Source organism: Drosophila elegans, unplaced genomic scaffold, assembly GCF_018152505.1.
Source record: "Drosophila elegans isolate 14027-0461.03 unplaced genomic scaffold, ASM1815250v1 contig_208, whole genome shotgun sequence".
NCBI lineage: Eukaryota > Metazoa > Arthropoda > Insecta > Diptera > Drosophilidae > Drosophila > Drosophila elegans.
The window spans coordinates 16,571,820-16,591,339 of NW_024545578.1; positions in this window are offsets into that span (position 1 = coordinate 16,571,820).

A 19,520-nucleotide genomic window follows, 5' to 3' on the forward strand; every position below is an offset into this window, starting at 1 on the left:
GCGGAAAAGCCACCATTGAGGAAAGCCAAAATGGCGGCGTCGCCGGTTTCATCATTATCGCCATCATCGTCGCCAAGACATCGTTAAATTAAATCTATCGTCGACGCATTCAATGTGCATATAAATCATTTATGGTCTTTCAGCTAAATGCAACAGGCGAGGGGCGCAAATGTAGACATTACAACAATTTATTATTTAATTATCTATGCCGCAAAATTTTCATTCACAGGCCGCAAACTCAAAGCCCAAGCCACCCGAAAACCACAGTAAAGACATTAAAGTGCACCACCCACACCCACCCCACACAGTGGAAACCCCTTGAACAAAAGGAGAAGAAAACTGGGTCTGAGCATTTCATAAAATTTGATTACAGTGAATGCGTAAAGTTTACGACCAAGTAAAGGGAATTAACTCAAAGTGGCAAGGCGCTCAAACGCACACACATGTGGTGGCATCTGTGGCTTTTCTTAACTCTACATCAGGGGAATTTTACGCTCACTTTTCCGGCCCCATTTCCACAGCCCCTGGACCCCCGCAAAATCCATTAGGCGGCAAATGAAAATGATTTTTTGGCATCGTAACTGACTCCGTAATCATCATTTATTGTTAAAGCAGCAACTTTTGATTATGATTAGGAATTTTGGTAATACTTACAAATTTATATAAACACAAGGAAAAGCATTTTTGATAGTGCGTTACCTTACTTACCTTACTTATAAATTAAAGCTTAAAAATTTGATTTCAAACAACATTTTCATAAAGTCCTTTTAGCTAAAGTGAAGAAAAACTGTTAAACTGTTATTTTTTTCTCCATAAGATTTGTATTTTTCTTTTTATTCTGTGCAGTTTGATTGATAGCTTAAGAAAAAAAAACCTGTTTTAAAGTTCGTGCTTTTTTATGTTTTTTTTTTTCTTTTGTATATTTCGGTCTACAAATTGTTTTTCAGCTTCACGAAAACCAACTTCACTAGTGGACGCTGCCAGACTCTTGTCCAAAGTAGAAAAAAATCAAAGCTTTTTGAGTGAGTGATTGATCCGCAGAATGGGCAAAGTGTAAGAGGTATTCAAGGGCTTAAAGGGAAGTTCTGTATATAAACTTCGAACTTCATTAAACTGCAGACAATTGAATATTCATTATTAGGTAGATAAAAACGTAATCTTACTTGGGGAAGAGTTTAAGAGATTATAGCGAATAAATAAGTTTATTGTGAAAGCGGAGAATATACAATTTATTCTTATAAAGTTTGACTTCAAAGTTTGGCTAAGCCTTAAACGTTCTCTAAAACTAACTTTTCAGTAAATTTTGAGTGGTTACGATTTAATTTGATATGAATCATTATTTTCTTATCATTGCATTTATCAGGCGACCAACAATTCCACTGATTAACATGCTTAGGATATGATTTAATGACTAACATAAAACATTGCTCGAAACTCATCACTGATTTAAATGACATTAAATGAAAGTTTGTCTTCTGTTAGGGGATCTGCAATTTTTAAGTACTTAATGCGGCTGTTCACTCTGAAATCCGCTTATTGTTTTTAGCTGTTGTTCCCCAATTTGAGCTGTCAAAATTTTGATAACTCTGTTACAGTTTTTGGTTTCTGCAAAATCCTTTTGCTACCAAAAAAAAAAAAAAGAGTCAACATTTTTCTGCACAGCAGCGGCCAGCTGTCCCATTTTGACAATCTAATCTGCTTTGGTATTAATCCTTTTTGCCACAATGCTGGGCAAACAATCTCCCCTTTTTCGGTTATTTCTTCCCGGGTTTCTTCTTCCCCCCGTTTTGTAGGCAATATTTGCGCTCGTAGTTCTATTATCTCTCAAGTCCGAGGCCGCAATGACTTCAAATTGCCGGGCCGTAGAGCCCCGCAAAATGTTTCAACAAGCAGACCGCAACCCTCTAAATAACCCCAAAACCACACCCTCTTTTCCCCGGGGGCGCTAACGAGCTTTAAACCGCGTAAACATCTGTGCGAACAAAAAACAGATTCGGACTCGGAATTTTCATTCGCAATCGGTAGGGAAAAATTCCTTTTATTGTTGGCTTAGAAAACCCTTTTCATCGTACTCTCAAAAAAAGGACAAATTTATCCTTAGCGGTAGACGTCTTTTATTTATTTTCAGCGCTTGAATTAAATTATCATAGAACAGAGACTTTGAACCAGCGATTGTCTACTGGCTGATTCGATTAGAGCTAATTTGATTGGGAACTCGTTTGAGTATGACATGAATATAGGGATGTGACTTTTCTACATAGAAAGAAAAATATTATCAAAAGCAATAATTAATAAGAATTAAACGTATTTAAGAAAAAAATTGAAATTAAAAAAAATATTTGAATCATAGTATAAATAGAAAAATATAAATTTTAAATCGATCTGTAATTTTGGTCTTTTGTATACAAAAATCGTTATCATGAATACTAAAAATGTTTATATTACTTGTTCATATTCCTTTTGAAATGTTTATTACTTATTTCTTTTGTGTGCACCTAAATCAAATCCCCTTTAGTACCAGCTTAATCGGGTTATTAATAAGCATTCATTAGCTGGCAAGCAGCGCAATAAATAAAATGCCATCTATTATATACAAGCGATTGCATTTCCACACAAAATAATCGCTTGATTTATTAAATTTATCAAACAAAAAATGGTTATACAGGTCTATATATTACCGGCCACTTGAAGCCAAGCGTTTTTGGGGGGGGGGGTTAATATATATTTAAAAAGGGCCAAAACTGCGTTTATCATGCGCCACAGGACATTGCCCAAAGTCACCTGGAAGGAGGCAAGGAACTAACTCTTGTCTCAACTTCTATACAGTACCCTCCCCTCCAGCATTCCGAGTGTTTCGCTTGGCTGGGCAGCAAATGTTCCATGCGCCGAAAACGCTCCGAATAATGAAAACCAAGAGCAGAAAAACAAGACCACGAATAGAGATGGGAAAACGAAGTTACAGGCCTCAATGTACTCAATATATAATGGCTCTTTAAAGCGGGTTTTGGTTGGGAGGTGCCTTTTCTTGCTGCCGGCTTTATTTACAGCTGTCTCTGGCCATTCCGTTCTGACCTCAAAGCTCCTATTTTCCTTGTTGGTCGGTGCTAAGTATTTTTGACAGGACATTCGTGTAATTTAAAGCTGCCGGCTTAGGAAGGAGCAAGGGGCCGGGATTTTCCTTGACCATTTTAGTTGTCAGCTTTGTTGTTAGTCGGGGCTTGTTAGTGTCTCATGCTCCAATGACAAAGCTGGTTTGTCCTGTAGTTAACGAAATTACGATTACATGACAGGAGAAACGTCATTTCCGATGAGAGATGGTCTTTAAAAAACAGAACATTTTTGTGCTAATTAAGATGATGCCAAAAGCAATATAAATAAATTTAAATTACAGAATGCCAACGGATTTTTATTTCGAATTTCAAGTTTCAATTACAAGAGACTTGTGTAGATACTTGTGTTTAAACAAATAAACTTGTACTTTTAATTATTATTTTATGGCTTAAATGAATTCAATAATTACAAAAATTAAACGAATTTAAATTAAAGATTTTATTTGCCCAAGTTCAAGAAATTTCTCGGTAACAAAACTTTTACAAAAGTTTAATTTGCAAACGTTTGCCAAAATGCGAATTTCAATTTCCCCCTTATTTCCCCCTCGAAATAGATCGCAAAATGTTACGAAATTAATATCGCCTATGTCCCCGTTCACCACCCCACATAAATTCTTTGCATTTGCGCCATAAATAAAATTCCAAAAATACCGAAAACTGCCGCTGACCCATTTAAGGATGCCCACGAGCCCCCATCTAATTACAAACATTTTGTGGGGGTGGAAATAAATGGCATGTGTTGACCTTATGCTTATGACCCCCAAATAGATTATGCCAGATGATACAAAATCTGCAGCCAGCTAAACGGAATGCCTTGCCGACTCGAATCGCAGCGAATTGAAACGAACTCAACTGAACCGAACTGAGTTGAGCGGAACAGAAAATGTGCAACACGCGATGAGCATAAATTGCAATTCCAATTTCCGGTTTCTGTTTCAAATGTCGCACGTTTCGCCCACGCCCCTTTGCCTCTTCGCCGCCACCAATTTGAAAGACTCTTTTGCCTATAGCCACGCCCACACCCACGCCTCTTTCTTAAAATCACCCACACAAAAACACACAGCAGCACAGTGCAACGTTGCACAAAATTGTCGCAATTCATTTAATTTATACATTTTTGGAAGGTTGCTGGGGACTTTTTTGGGTCTCGTAACGAATGTGCAACATTCTCTTAAGTAGCAAAAGTTTCAATTTGTTTGAATTGCAAGCAACAACGGAAAAATTTTTGCACTTAGAAAAAATATCAAAATCTTATTTCCAAGAACTACGAATATTCCTCTAAAAATTTAAGACTGAATGAATTTTTTTCATATTTTGTTAAGGTGCTTAAATTAAAATGATTTTTAAAATTAATTTCTGATTATTTAATTTAGTAAAACCCATCTCTAAATTTGGGCACCATTCAAGGAAATTTTAAGTCATTTAAGATTAGTATTTATATTTTTCATTTATATTTGAGCCGATTTCAAGAATTTAATTGCGGCTTTTATTTCAAGTGTCATGTTTCTGTTGTTGCAGCTGGTGATGTAGCTGCTGCAATTGTAGTTCATATATATTTAACCGCCTAAATACTGTTTGGCAGTTGGTCCAATTGTTGTTTGTGTTGCCGTTTTGCTGTTGTTATCGGCAGCAACCAAATGGCGGAAAATGCAGCAGCAACAACGGGAATGAAAATGAAATGAAATTGACGTCAACATTTTGTTTCTTGTGTTGGTAAGGACCACGCCTCCTTTTGCCGCCCACCAGCCCCCTCAATGAGGGCATTACAAGCTGCTTTTGTTGTTGCCACTGCTGCAAATGGTTATCGAACAACGGCAGCAGAAACAACAAATTGTTGCAGTTTTTGGCTGAATTACAACGAGCATTGAAAGAGCATTTTGTAAGTCGCTCCATCTCCCGACTTTTCCCCTTTTCCTTCGTTGCATTATTTATACGTAGTTCGTTTTTCCTTTTGCTCTGTTTAATATTTCATCATTAATGTTTTCCCCCGCATTGCTAATTGCCAAGCAGTTTGTGTGTGTGTTAATGTGTTGATAACTACGACAAGTAAACCTCCATCCACCTAGTTTTTCTGTGGTATCCTCAGTACTGGAAAAACATGTGCACCCTCAACTTGATGTTGCATGCTTTTACTTGAGTTTTAATTTATTCGGTATAATTGTTATAATTCAACACATTTTACTTATTGTTGCTTCTCTTCTGCATTGTGGTTTTAATATGAATAAATTTAATTTATTTTAAAGACGTTTTTATGATTTAATTGTTTTGCAATATTTCTTTGTTCGTGGCTCTTGTTAGTTAAATTTATATAAAATAATTTGTCTTGAGTTTTAGGATTTTTAATGTGGTAAATTAAAAAGGAAAGTTTATTGTTTCAAACAGACAGATTCTGTTTTTAAATTTATTGAATAAGGTAACTATTCGGTATCGTAACTATTTAAAAATGTTTCTTATATATTATAATTATTTCTAATTTAATTTTGTAATAAATAAGGAGAAAGAATCTTGATTTTAAACTTTGTACCCCAAACCCCAATGGATTTGCCTAAGTAATTGAATCATTTATCTTTTTTATGTTTCTTTCGCGGATACTCCCGTTTAATGCTGGCAAAAGTTTACACATTCTGGGCAGCAGAAATGATAAAAAAAATCCTTTCACTCCCAAGTCGCTTGTAACACCCACATTCCAAATATTCTAAACCATTTTCTAAGCGTATTCAACTTATTTGATGTGCTGCGCATGATTAATCTTAAAAAAAATGTCCACTAGTCAACCAGCAGCGAAAGAGACGGTGAATGTGGATAGTGTGGGTTGCGAAAGAGATAGATGGATGGAGGGGAATGTAAAGCATGCCAAGGCGACCAAAAAGTGAAAAATGTGTTTTTCTCTACATATGCACGTATGTGCATATATGTATGCAGACTGAAAAATGATTAAAAACTTAACTTGCAAAAGAAGTTTCGTCCCGAATAGTAACAACGCAACCCCAAACCTCCGCCCGAGTTTTCCCCGTTTTGAGGGTAATCCTTTAATGCAGCAAACGCGTATGTCACAGCAGCTGCAACTATTTCTCATCACAGCAGACGCAGACGACAAGGGGCGGACATATTCCCACACATCGCCCCGCCACCCATCACCCATACACCAGCGTCAGACACACCCACCTTGGTTGTCTGCCGCCCCTTTGAGCTCCCTGAATGACATTTTTGGGTGATTTTCCAGCTACTTTTGGCTGCAAATATTTTTGCTCGCACGTCTTTCATTATACCCTTGCAGAGGGTATTATAATTTCAGTCAGAAGTTTGCAACGCAGTGAAGGAGACGTTTCCGACCCTATAAAGTATATATATTCTTGATCAGCATCACTAGTAGAGTCGATCTAGCCATGTCCGTCTGTCCGTCCGTCTGTCCGTCTGTCCGTCTGTCCGTCCGTTTATATGCAAACTTGTCTCTCAGTTTTAAAGCTATCTGCATGAAACTTTCCCAAAAGTTGTCTTTCTATTGCAGGTAGTATATAAGTCGGAACGAGCCGGATCGGACGACTATAGCATATAGCTCCCATAGGAACAATCGGAAAAATAAATGAAAAAAAATTATAACTTTGCTGTTTTTTAATTTTTTGTTTAGTTCTTCGACATTTAGTAATGGTTAAATATTTCCGATTTACGGTTTAAATTTCATCAAAATCGGTCGACTATAGCATATAGCTCCCATAGGAACAATCGGAAAAATAAATGAAAAAAAATTATAACTTTGCTGTTTTTTAATTTTTTGTTTCGTTCTTCGAGATATAGTAATGGTTAAATATTTCAGAATTATGTTTTAAATTTCATCAAAATCGGACGACTATAGCATATAGCTCCCATAGGAACAATCGGAAAAATAAATGAAAAAAAACAAGAAAGAAAGCAAACTTCGGCAAGCCGAAGTTCATATACCCTTGCAGCTATCGCAAGAATTAAATATTTTTGAAAACATTAAAATTATGATTTACTTGCGTATATGTTTAAAAACATTGAAGCTATGACGATTTGCAGCTTAATTATTTGATTGTTCTTTTATATATTTTTATTATTTGTATGGGAGCTATATGATATAGTCGTCCGATTTTGATGAAATTTAAACCATAATTCTGAAATATTTAACCATTGCTGTATGTCGAAGAACTAAAAAAAAATTAAAAAACATATACTCAAGTAAATCATAATTTAAATGTTTTCAAAAGTATTTAATTCATGCAATAGCTGCAAGGGTATATGAACTTCGGCTTGCCGAAGTTTGCTTTCTTTCTTGTTTTATTTTACTAAAGAGTATACAGAAAGTCTTAGAATTCTGGTAAGTTTACCTCAAAATTTGTTTTCACCATAAGTTCCACTGAAAGAGTGTGCTTGGGTGTTTCTTTTTGAAAGATCCAATTTAATTAATGTTTTTACTAAAGTATTAAGATATTATTATTAAAACTAGGATAATATTATTATTATAGTTCAATTTGTATTTTTTAATTATATCGTCTTAAAAAAAATCAATTTCTGTCAATTACTTTTTAGCCATATTCGATTTTAAAGCTTTGCTTTGTATTTAATTTTTTTCAATTTATTTTTGAGTTTTATTAAAATGTTTATATTTATTATATATAGCAAAGAAAGTAAATTCACGTTTTGGAAAAATAAAAAAATGTTTAATGAAAAAAATAATAACATTACAATTATAACACACATAAATATAATATTACGATAGATTGTGTGGTCGAAAATAAATAATAAATATTTTTAACATGGGAATAAAAGCAAGAGTACAAAACGTTCAACATAAAATTTTTTCACGTTTTTTTGGTGATACCTAAATCCCAAGAAAACATTTTTCTAAGTTTTTCGCACTGTCTCTCATGCTCTTGATCTTCTTACTTCTTCCCATCTTCAAACTCTCCCTTTCACCTCTTCCTGTCTGCGATGCATTTTACCAAAGATTTTGACATGGCATAATAAATTGTGTTGTCGAAAAAAAAAGGTGGAGGAAAGCAAAAACACCTGTACAAACACCCATGCACATGGGGCGGTTGGTAAATCTGCTTATGCGCCTCGAGCTATGCAAAACTTTAAAAGTGTTTAGTGGATTTTCTTGCGCACTTTTGCTCTTCTTCTCTGTATCGCCTTTGTTGTTTTGGCCATTTTCGCGCCACAATTTTCCGCAACATTAATTGCTTGTCATTGTCAACATCCCCAATCCCCGTCCATCCGCCCCTCTTTCCGAGAGTTCAGCCTAATGCTGCCTCAAGATACGAAACGCTCATAAACTTTTGCACGCGTAAATTGTAAAATTTTCATTGCATACTTTTGTGCGTCACTCGAAAGAGAGACAGGGCACGATGCAAAGAAGAGAAGAGGCAAATGCTGATGCTGCCAACGCACAAAATGGTACACTTAAAACATTTATTTAAGAGTCGTAAATCGGGGGTGTTACAAAAAAAATCACTTTAAAATTTGATCCTTCAGACGACCGGATTAAAATTACTTTGTAGCATTTTTTTGGACACCTTTGGAAGTGTTTTTTAAGGCTTGAGAGACTTTAAATTAGATTTAACCATTAACCACTGTTTCTGTTTTATGTAATCGGTACAATATTTTTAAATATCTTTTCAAAATGTTATATTATTAAGCATGAAATATAGAATCAGATGAATATATAAAATTTATTTAATTCCTGAACATTCAGTTGGCATTTAATTTAAATTATGGCTTTAACATAGTTTATGCCGTACCTATATATTGAAACTTAAGCCCAAACATAATAATATTTTTGCAGGGCTTAGAATATTAACTTGTTATTCTGTTACTTTCTGAGTGTACATAGCCCCACATCTTATCTTCGCCTAGACCCCAAAGAGTGCGTTGGGTTTTTCGCTATTAACATTTTTGCCTTCCGGGGGCAATTGCAAATTAACGTGTGAAATTTTAAGGGGGCAGTTGCCGAGGAGGAATACGATGAAGAAAACTGCGCTAGAGGCGGCTGAAGCTTCTGCATAAGTTTGACCAAAAACTTTTCGCAGAGATCTTTATGCGCTCGTGGAGTACTTATTGCGATGGCTTTAATTAAAGCCAAGTCGGGTGAAAGTTTCGGGGCAAAGTTAATTAGGGGCAGAGCATTGTGCAATGGGAATGTAAAGCGGAAATATTCAGCCGAATTGTCTAGACCACTGAAGTGTAAGCGTAATTAGTTCGGCAAATTTTTCGTTAGAGGCCACCCACATCCAATTGGACAAACTTAATAACAGATTTTTTAGGCTTATCGTGATTTTACGATTGATTTTATTTGTTGGATGGAATTTTAAAATAAACTTTATAGCTTATTGTTCTTATTGAATTAATTAAAAAATTCCTTTCATTAAATTTCGGATGGTACGATACTTATAGAATACATCAAGCTAAATCGAATTATATTTGTTACAAAAACGAACACAAAAAAGACTTTTCCTTCAGCGTAAAATAACAGTTCTGCCTAAAATTAGCTTAAAATCTTAAAACCCTTTTTCATCATTAGTTGGACAGACGGATGAGCTTGCACTTTGACCTGCTTCCCACTTTCCCCATCTAAGCCTCATTTTAAGGCCCACCCCTTCAATCCTCAGAAGGCATTGCAATCCTCACGCTTTATAAACAACTCATTTTCTCGGCACGTCGGCATATTAAATGATTGCTAAGCGCAAAAGGCAAAAAGCAGAAAAACCATTTGCAATTCATAAGCCCAGAGAAGGGGGGGAGGCAAAAGGGAGACTTGGGAAAGAGGGATTCCCAATCCATGACGAAGTTTTGCAGGACTGCAATGAATAGAGGGGGAAAATTGGAGGTTGGGAGCCAAGGGAAAATTGCAGACAACGCGCGACTATTAATAAAAATATGCGAACAATGCTGAAGCGTAGGGAAAGCGGATGTAGGGGGTAAAACGGAACCGCCTCCAACATTGATTTCAATATGGCGGCTCACACACACAAGCCCACGCAAACAGAAACACACACACACACACAAACACAATGAATGACGAACGTTGCTGAAATGAATGAAAAAGCAAAACAAAAACTTTAAATCCTTTAGTTAAACAAAAGAGGACCGCACCACACAATGCCCATAGTTACACTTAAAACAAAATGCTTTATAAATCGGAAAATTGTAGTACACCAGTTTCTTACATTTAATTTATATTAAATCAGTATTGAAAACGTTTACATATTTTAATATTTAACTTAGGGTATTGAGACTTAGATGTTAAAACACGGGTATTCTAGAATTTGCATTTTAATTGTGATTTAAGAAATGTTAAACTTAAAATTTACAAAAAATTTATTTAAGACCGATTAAAAACATAAAAACAGCAAAATAAATAAATGTAATTGTAAAGTTAGATTTTATTTTTCTTTAACTCTAGGTAAAAATGTAAGCCATCCAGCTATGAGAATCATAATGAAATCTTAAAATTTGATTTCTATTAGTGTATTTTTGATGGGGGGGAAATGTTTTGTTAGGGGAGTTAGGGGATGCATGCCGAGGACTACACACTGAAATCAGCATATCCTGCCGGCTGCGGCTCTGGTTGGAACATTTATATTGTTTACGCGATGGATTAGTGGCGACTAAACGTGGCATATTGGCAACGAGACTACAACCGATGATGATGAAGGACGACGCCGCATGGATGAATGGATTGGAATGGAAGCCTTGGCAGGACTATAAAACATAGCTGACCGCATTTCTCTTAGCGATTAAATGCGAACGGAACTAACTTTAAATGACGTCTTAGGGATTTTAGCTCCCAATGCCAATTTCTGTTGATCAAATCGCATAAAAAAGACAGTGGCCAATTCTTCTTACTTTTCAAGGATTTCTAAACTCCTCCTATCGTAATTTTTTTTGTCAGCTTTAACTTCTCCACGTTCATCTTCCCTTTCCGTCAACTTTTTTTGTGGTACGTGACCTTTGGACCAAATTCCTTCGAAAGACTGTCGTCATCGTCGTTGACTGAAACCCAATATGTTTGAAATGAAATTGTAACAATGAACCCAGATATACAAACACAAAAATACACACACTAAATGGGGAAATCCCACTCACACAGTCTTAGATAAAAACAACCCACATGGCCTAAGGATTCAAGCCAAAAACAATGTTCTATCTGACATATCTCAAGTGTTTCCTCATTCTCATACCAAGTCTGAATAATTTCCGATATTTTTTTTTCTGGCGTCAGAAATCTTTGCTCATTATTATTGGCAGTCGAACTTTGAGCAAAAACTTGAACAAAAATGTGTGCGTATTTACATTTAACAAACGTCCTTCCACTAAGCTGCGAGTTGCCATCCAAAACGCCTTCAACCTTGTAATTAAACACCTAATTATAGTAAAGAAGGCTTAGCACAAAAAAAATTGAAAACTTTGGCCATAAACAAAAGCCAGGAAACTCTATTAATGTGCTCAATTTGTGTTGAAATCAAGTCTAAAGACTTCAAGAGGCTCATAAAATTGTCGAAGGGTTTCCTGGGGTGTGGGGGTTGGGAAAGGGGTTGGTCTTAAGCGAGTTGAAGTACTTTTACTTACCAGTCTAATTTAGCAGTAATAAAGTTTTCCCAACTATTGATTTCAGAGACCCGAGAGCGTTGTCTAATTAGCCAGAAAATAAGATTTGGGTGCAGCAAAAGTCATAAAAGCGAAGAGGATTTTAACTAAGTTCCGTCGTAAACTAAGAAAAGTAATAATAATATTAATTAATTTTAAGAATAATTAGGTAACTTATTTGGCAGACAAGAAAGATAAAATTAAATCTTAATTGGTTGGCATATATTTAACGAAATACCAAATATATATATATATATATATATAAATATATATATACATATATATATATATATATCCTAAATTTATTTGCAATTTCTAAAATAAAGAAAAAGTTAAACAATTTTCAGAGAACGAAAATTTTATAATTTTTTTCAATACTTACAAGGATATTGGCCATACGCACTGTGTTCCGCGACACTAAGATAAAAGTTTCCTTAATAAATTTCGTTAAATTACCAAAAATTACACCAAAAAATAGCAAAACGCCATCCGGAAATTTATTATATTAAACAAACATCTTTACTGGCCAAACGGCGTAAATAAATTTCGCTTCGAAAGGAAAACTGCTGAAAGCTGCGAGTAGCGCGGAAATTTATTATGCCTCGAAAATTCATTCGATGCTGCGCCAATGCAGCAAATATTCTTCCTCTCAGCGTTGTTCTTGTAAATGCAGCTGAGCCACAAACAACAATAAGGCAAACCCCAAAAAATGCGGCAATAAAATTGTATTTATTACATTTCTTGAACTTTGCCACATGAAAAATTCAAAAGCACAAAAGGAACGAGCTGTAACCGTACGAGTGTGCAGAGGTACTTACTAAAATATTTTTCAATCAAAAGCAGTAAATAAAACAAAGGAAAAGTAATAGAACCAGACTTTAACAGCGATTGTAATTGGTAATTGAAACTTGTGAAGCAAAATTGGCGTTTAATTTGGGAGGGCTGAGAAGGAGAAGTAATGGATGGATGGATGGTATCCCTTGCTCCCTGCAACTCGTCATTTTAATTGAGGCCACATCCGAGTGCCATTAAAAGTCGCTGCTGTTGCTTCCTGCTGAAGCTGCTGCTGCTGCCACTGCTTCCTCGACCAAAAAGCACTTAAAAGATTGCATTTAAAAAACTAAAAACGAAACCAAAACCAAACACGAGACGAGACGAAACGAAACGAGACGCAACCAAAGGCAGAGCACTTTGCCGTTCCCGCCAAAAACCCGCTGATGTCCAAAACTAACTAACTTTTTCAGCTGCCAGCCTAAAGTGGCCCCTGCCACGCCCACGCAGCCCAGGCTTGTTGTCATACGCCCTAATGGATAACGTTATCAACGCCGCCAACGCGAAGCGAACGCTTAGAGGCGGTCGCAAATTTGGGAAAACGAGAGCACGGCTGCACTCAGAAAAAAACCAAACCATTTTACATTGGTTGAAGTTTTATGGTTAAGAAAAAGGAAATTATATCTGCTGTAGTAGGTTTACCATATGATGTACACTCTTTTATCCAATTTTTGATTTCAATAATTGATTTTAAATCAATAAAGAGCATTTTAGTACAGTATTATTTTAGTACACTTATGTAAACTTTCTTATCCAACTTTTGATTCAATAAATGTGGTTTCAAACCAATTAAAAACATTTAAGACTCTTGCTTTAATTTTTATAACTAAAATGGAAAAGTATTTTTATTTGATAAATATTATTAAAGTATAATCTTATCCTGACTATGTTATTTAAATATTGATTTGTTAAATTAAACCAAATAAACCAAAATAATATAAACATTATAACTAGCTGAAAAGAGTTATTCCAATTTGTAATAAAGTTTACAGCTTTAATTTCATTTTCATATTAATTTTGTATACAATTTCTTAATTAATCTACTTAATATAAATTAAATAAATTCAAAGTCATGAATTTGTACCCCAGAAATGTGTGTTCATTTTAAGCTCACCAATTATGATAAGAAAAAATCACAAAAACGAAAGAAAACTTCTTGAAATGTTTCTGTTACTGACTTTATTTTTCTGAGCCATTAAATCTTATTATTTAACTAATAACATTTACATCTAACACGACACATTTTAATTTCGAATGCAATAAAACTATTTATTTTGTAGAAAAAAATCACAATAAAAGTGTGTATTTTTCGGCGTGTGCAAAACAGCGACAGAGATGGACAAAAAGCGGAAAAGCGATGCGGGAATGGATGGGGTGGGCGGGCTGTTGGATGATCCCCAATGAATGGGCCCTGGCCAGAGCGCTGTTAACCAAGTTAAAATTCAATTTTGAACACTCGGCTGCGTGCACAAAAACCGACAAAGTAAACAAATTGCGGTTACCAACACATGAGAGCCCCTCAATATTTTTTATTCTTCTCCATTTTTGTGACGGAAACGATGACAAATTCTGGAAAAAAAGGAAGAAAAAAAACCGGAAAAAAAACTGGGGAACAACAAACCCGATTCGTGCTCTGTGAAATATTAAATTAATACGTATGTAACCCGATATGTGTCCGTGGGCCTTCAGCTGTGATTTGAAAAGAGGTGGGAGGGCGTGGGCTGAACCGAACGGAAAATGTGGGGAAATGCGGAGTTCACCAAACATTCGACGTTGCTTTGAAATTCAAAAGTTAAATATTTAGCAAGCGCAAATAGCAGAAGCAGGCGGCGATGCCTGCGGAAAAGTGTTGCGGGTGGAGAATTTTCAAATTAGAAACAGACTTCGCCTGGCCAAATATTTGAGCATTTTGGCCTGCCAAGGCGGCACTGACAGTTTAAGTTTTGGATTTTTTAACTCTATTTTTTTATCGGTGGAGTGCTCTGCAAACAGATGGAAAATGCCTTGAAAGGTGTCTTTGGTTGTTGGTTTCTCTCCAAATTAAATGTATAATATAATTATGAATTGGTTGAGGAAACTTCTGAAGTTCGGTAAACACGAAAACTATAGGCAAATATTGGTAAGGATGAAGCGCAAACAAATACCTCCCTTATTGTGAGTTGTGGTCTTGTCTAAAGATGTTCAAAGGGTTTTAAAAGTTATATTAGCTTACGAAATTTGTCAGCAAACAAATCTGAAAATTTTTACTGTTCGAAATTAATTGAAAATGCAATCATGGCTAATCCCCTACATAGTGTTTTAAAATATTAAAGTTAAGCAAAGGAAATATATATGAAAAATAGCAAGAAAACAGTTGTATATAGTGGCTTTCTTCTGCCTTCAAAGGAATCGTTACTCAATTGGTTCTTGGATTTAAATTTCAAACCCCTACATTTATGATAGAAACTGGGCCAAAACCTTAAGAAAAATAATCGAAATGAGAGAATGGGATGTGCCTTCAATCCCTGTGGGCCGTTTTTCATATCTTAAGTGCAATATCGTGTCTCAGTTTCAATCACAATTGCTATCAAAGCAAAGTTCTGCTGGCACCGCAATAAGGCGAAACTATGCCTTCAGGAGAATTGCGGATGGCAAGGAAATGGGCGGTGGTGTGGGGTATACTAAAATTGTATTTCGCACAATGAACTGAGAAGGGAAAACAGAAACGTCAACCGTCAGACTTATCCTTGGACTCGGGATCGGAATCCATCGCATCCCATTCATATGCCCATAGCCACACCACGTTCGTCTCCGTCTCAATTTGCGTGCCATGGCATTTGACTTGAGCCGGAAACGGAAGTGTAATGCAAACAAACGGCAATGGTAAGAGTAGGTGGAACGGTGAACGATGAACGAGGCCCGAAGCGATGAGAGTTGCTTGATTTATTGAGCCACGATTGATGCCACAAGTGCTGGCGTTCCACTGTTCTGGCAAATCATTGCCATTGAAGTGCCCACCAAACCAAACCAATCCCACATCCTCAACCTTGGACCACTCAACCCTTGACCATTCGACATTTGAATAAATAAATAATATGAATTACATAATGAACTAAACAATAGTTGTACAAATATATATATAGGGAGTACCACGGAAAAGTTGCGTGTGAAAACGCAACTAATAAAAAAAAAAACAGATATTTTTCAAATATTTTTTTTTGTTGAATAGCCCTAAGATTGACTTTAAACTTGATGGACTTTTCTTTTCGCCGTGTACCTCAATGTGTGCTTGGACTTGCTGAAGCTGATAAGCGCCTTTAGCTCTACGGCAATTTGATAAGAATTAAAGGCCAACAGCCAGAGCAAGCTTTGTTGTTCACTTCCCCTGACATATGAGAAAACATGGTGGAAAAAAACGCAGGCAAGTAAAAATAGGAAAAGAAAAGTTCACTGCACAATTGTAAATCACTGTAAAAGTAAACTCCATCATGGGCTTAGCCATCTCGTTATTCCCCACTCCAGTAAGCAGCAAAGTTCTTATGCCATTTGGACCTGATCCTCTCACCCTCTTTCGCTTTCGCATAATTTCATCATTGTGAAATCCTTGTTGGGTTCTTATGTTGCCAAAGGCTACAGACAGGTTAAAGAAATCCCTGCGAGTGTGTGGTTTCTCTTATTCTTTAACGCCTGGGGTTGAGTCTTTTAACTCTGAACAATTAGTACAGTACTTACTTTTTGGGGCAAATGTAAATTTTTTTTTATATTTGGTTAAAACCGCAAAAGAAAAAGAAGAGCATTTCTAAATTAATAAATATAAAAATTAATAACAAGCGAATCGTAACTAAGCGCAATTATATATTATTTTAGAAAAATATTTATTCTGGTTTAACAGTACTTAAAATAATTAAAAAAATTCTGTACACAAAAGAAACAGAAAAATTAAAGTTAAACTATTTAATAAAGTAGATAAGTAAAATAATTTTCAAATTCCAATCTTTATTTTGAAAGCTAGTTAATCTTTACAGTCTGAAATATTCCACACTGCAATTATTAAGTTTCCGTAAATTCAAATACAGAATCTGCCCCAAAGTGAAATCTTTCTGACAAGACCATCTCATGTTATACAATCTTTACCTTTTGTGTGCCCAAACCATGCACTCCCCTTGTGTCTACAAATTCAACAGAAGATTTGCGCTGGGCTAAAACCAAACGTGAAAACGTGAAAAATAGAATCGTAAGCCAAGAGGCGAAAAAAATGGAATAGACCAAGCCATAGAAGCCGTAAAAAGAGCAAAGGGAAGCGATGGCCAGGACAAAGCTATTGAACGGGGTATTTGGGTCGCTAGGTAACAGCGGCGAGAACAAATGTCTATAAAACAAAGTTATCAACGGCAGCTACGGCTAAAACTACGAAAACAACAAAAATTGAAATCGCAAAAAACGAGCAAAATAACCCCGAAACCAGAGCCAAGAAACAACAAGTAAAACAGAGAGCTGAAAAATAAAAATAGCAAAAATAAAACTGAAGATACATGGCACAAGGCTAAAACGACTGCAATTCAAGCGCTCGAGTGTGTGCTTGTGTGTTGGCCAGTGGACGATTGCGAATGTGTGAGTGGTATTCAACTAACGAAGCTTTAGCCGCATCGAATGGCAAAAATGTTTGCGGAACGAGAAATGGCCAAGGAAAGCGCCAGCAATGGAGGATAATAAACGAAAAACGAGTTTGGGTATTAATTATTGGTTTCAGCTTCGTTTCGTTTTGTGGCAAAAACAGAAAATTAAAAAAAAAAACACACTCGCCGAAAAAAATGTAAATAGTCAAGAACGGAGGCTTAGCCTCGGGATGTGCTATTGTAAACACCCTAAACACACATTTCGAAAATAAAATTCATTTATTAAAGAGTGCCCTATTTATATTCAATATGTCTAAAGATTTGCAGAAATCCAATGAAAGACTAACAGAAAATTATAAAGTTTAATTCAACTTTAAGGATAATAATTTTAAATTTACTGTTTTGGAATACAATAAAATTTAATAATTAATAAATATTGACTATTTTTTATGTACGAATGTATGTACATGCAGAAATTAATAGTCTAATAATCTATGTATATGCACTTAATAAAATTGTTGTTAATTTGAATGTTTATTTATTTAATTTATGTATTTTATTTATGTATTTAAGCTAATAAAGCCCAATTTTTTTAAAAACCCAGACGAAGGAATAAACAAGCTTAGCACAATAGCTTATTTAATAGTATACTATAGTATAGTATATATATATTTAAAATGTAATACTTTCCAGAGGTGAAGGACCACTTTTTGATGTTTTGAAAATCCATAAGCGCAATTTAAAAGTCCCTTGCTAGGGTATAAAAAAGTAAAATGGATGAATGGAAATCTTCCAAAAGAAAGGACGGGCAAAAGCCAAAGTAACGCGGGCGCAGGGGCGTACTAAGATTTGAAGTTACGCGCTTGTACTGAAATTCAAAACTTATTAAAACACAAAAGCGCACAACAAAAGGAAACCAGCTAGAAATGGCGGCATGTCCTGCCCATGTCGCCGTCTTTTCCTCTCTTTCGCCCGCTCGACGGCTGTCTCTTTCGCTCAGCAGCAGGCGTCGCCAACGCTTGTTGAATAATTTTTGGTCGCCTTTTGTGTGTTTTATGCCTTCAGTCGTACCCCCTCAGCTCCTGCTCCCCGCATATTCTTCAATGCAATTGTTGTCAGCTGCACTTAGAGACCGACTGTTGCCTCAGAAAAGCTAAGCCCCATCCCCATTTCCCCCAAAGCATTTGAATAAAAAGAAAATTTTCGCCTTTTAGTTTTAATTATGGCCAAAGTTTTGCGTTGGCCTGTTAAATGTGTTAGGCTGGAGCAGGCAGAGCCGAAAATAATTATGAATGGCAGGCAGAAATTAAAATAATAGAAGAAAACTAGCATTGGAGAACATTATAGGGATTTGGGGTTGTTTCTACCACGGGTTAAAATTATAAATAGTTTGCTTAGTCGACAGTTTAATAAAACAATTTAATTGAGATATTTTGTAAGTGCAGTTCATTTAAATACAAAAAAAAAATGAGATACAAGTTTAACTGCATAAAATTTGGGCACTATAGAAAATGTCTTCATAATTAACCAACATTTTTGTGTATATTTCTAAAAATATAAAATAATTTTTAAATATGTTCTGAAGGCCTGAAAATGTAAGTTCCCCTATTAGATCTGCAGCCTCAAATATTATTCATCCGCCATGTGGTCAAAATGGCCCGTAGGCCAAAAAAAAAACACGAAAAAACTTCAGCTAACAGATCTTCTTCTTTAGACAAGCCATCAAAATTTATATTTTAATTAAAAACTGTGTTTCAACATCCTTGGCCAGTTGGAGAGAACTGGACACGCATGGCTTTAATTGCTCATCGTTCTTTTTTATAATATGCCTCGAGGCATATAGCCAGAATCTGTGGGGGAGGGCCGCAGCTGTCACAAGTTGACATCATACTCTGTGAACAACGAGAACCGCAAAGACAAGAAACCATGGCCATGATTGAGATAGGCGGTGGGGGATGGTGGCCCAGAGGGGAGGCTGGTATATGGCTGATACACAAACCGCACGCGACTGAAGGCTAACCAAAATCCAGAAACCCACAGAGCAGCGAAGCACACTAAGAAAATGTCTGAGTTTAGGTAAATAACTTCCATGATATCGAAATACTTTTAAATAATTAAAAACACAATAACTTCCTCGTTTATTGAAAATTTTATTTATTTACCAACCCCTTGCATTGAAAAATATAAATTTTTATTTATGAAATTCGTCTAGGACATACAGGCTATTAAGGCGAAAAAATAACATAAAAAATAATATATTTGCAAGAGGGGTTCTGAAGTTTCCTATAATCATCAATTTCTTTTATAATATCCGTATTTGCAATTGAGACGTCTGCAACAATTACCTAGCTATAGCTATTTTCTAGTATCGAAACTCAAA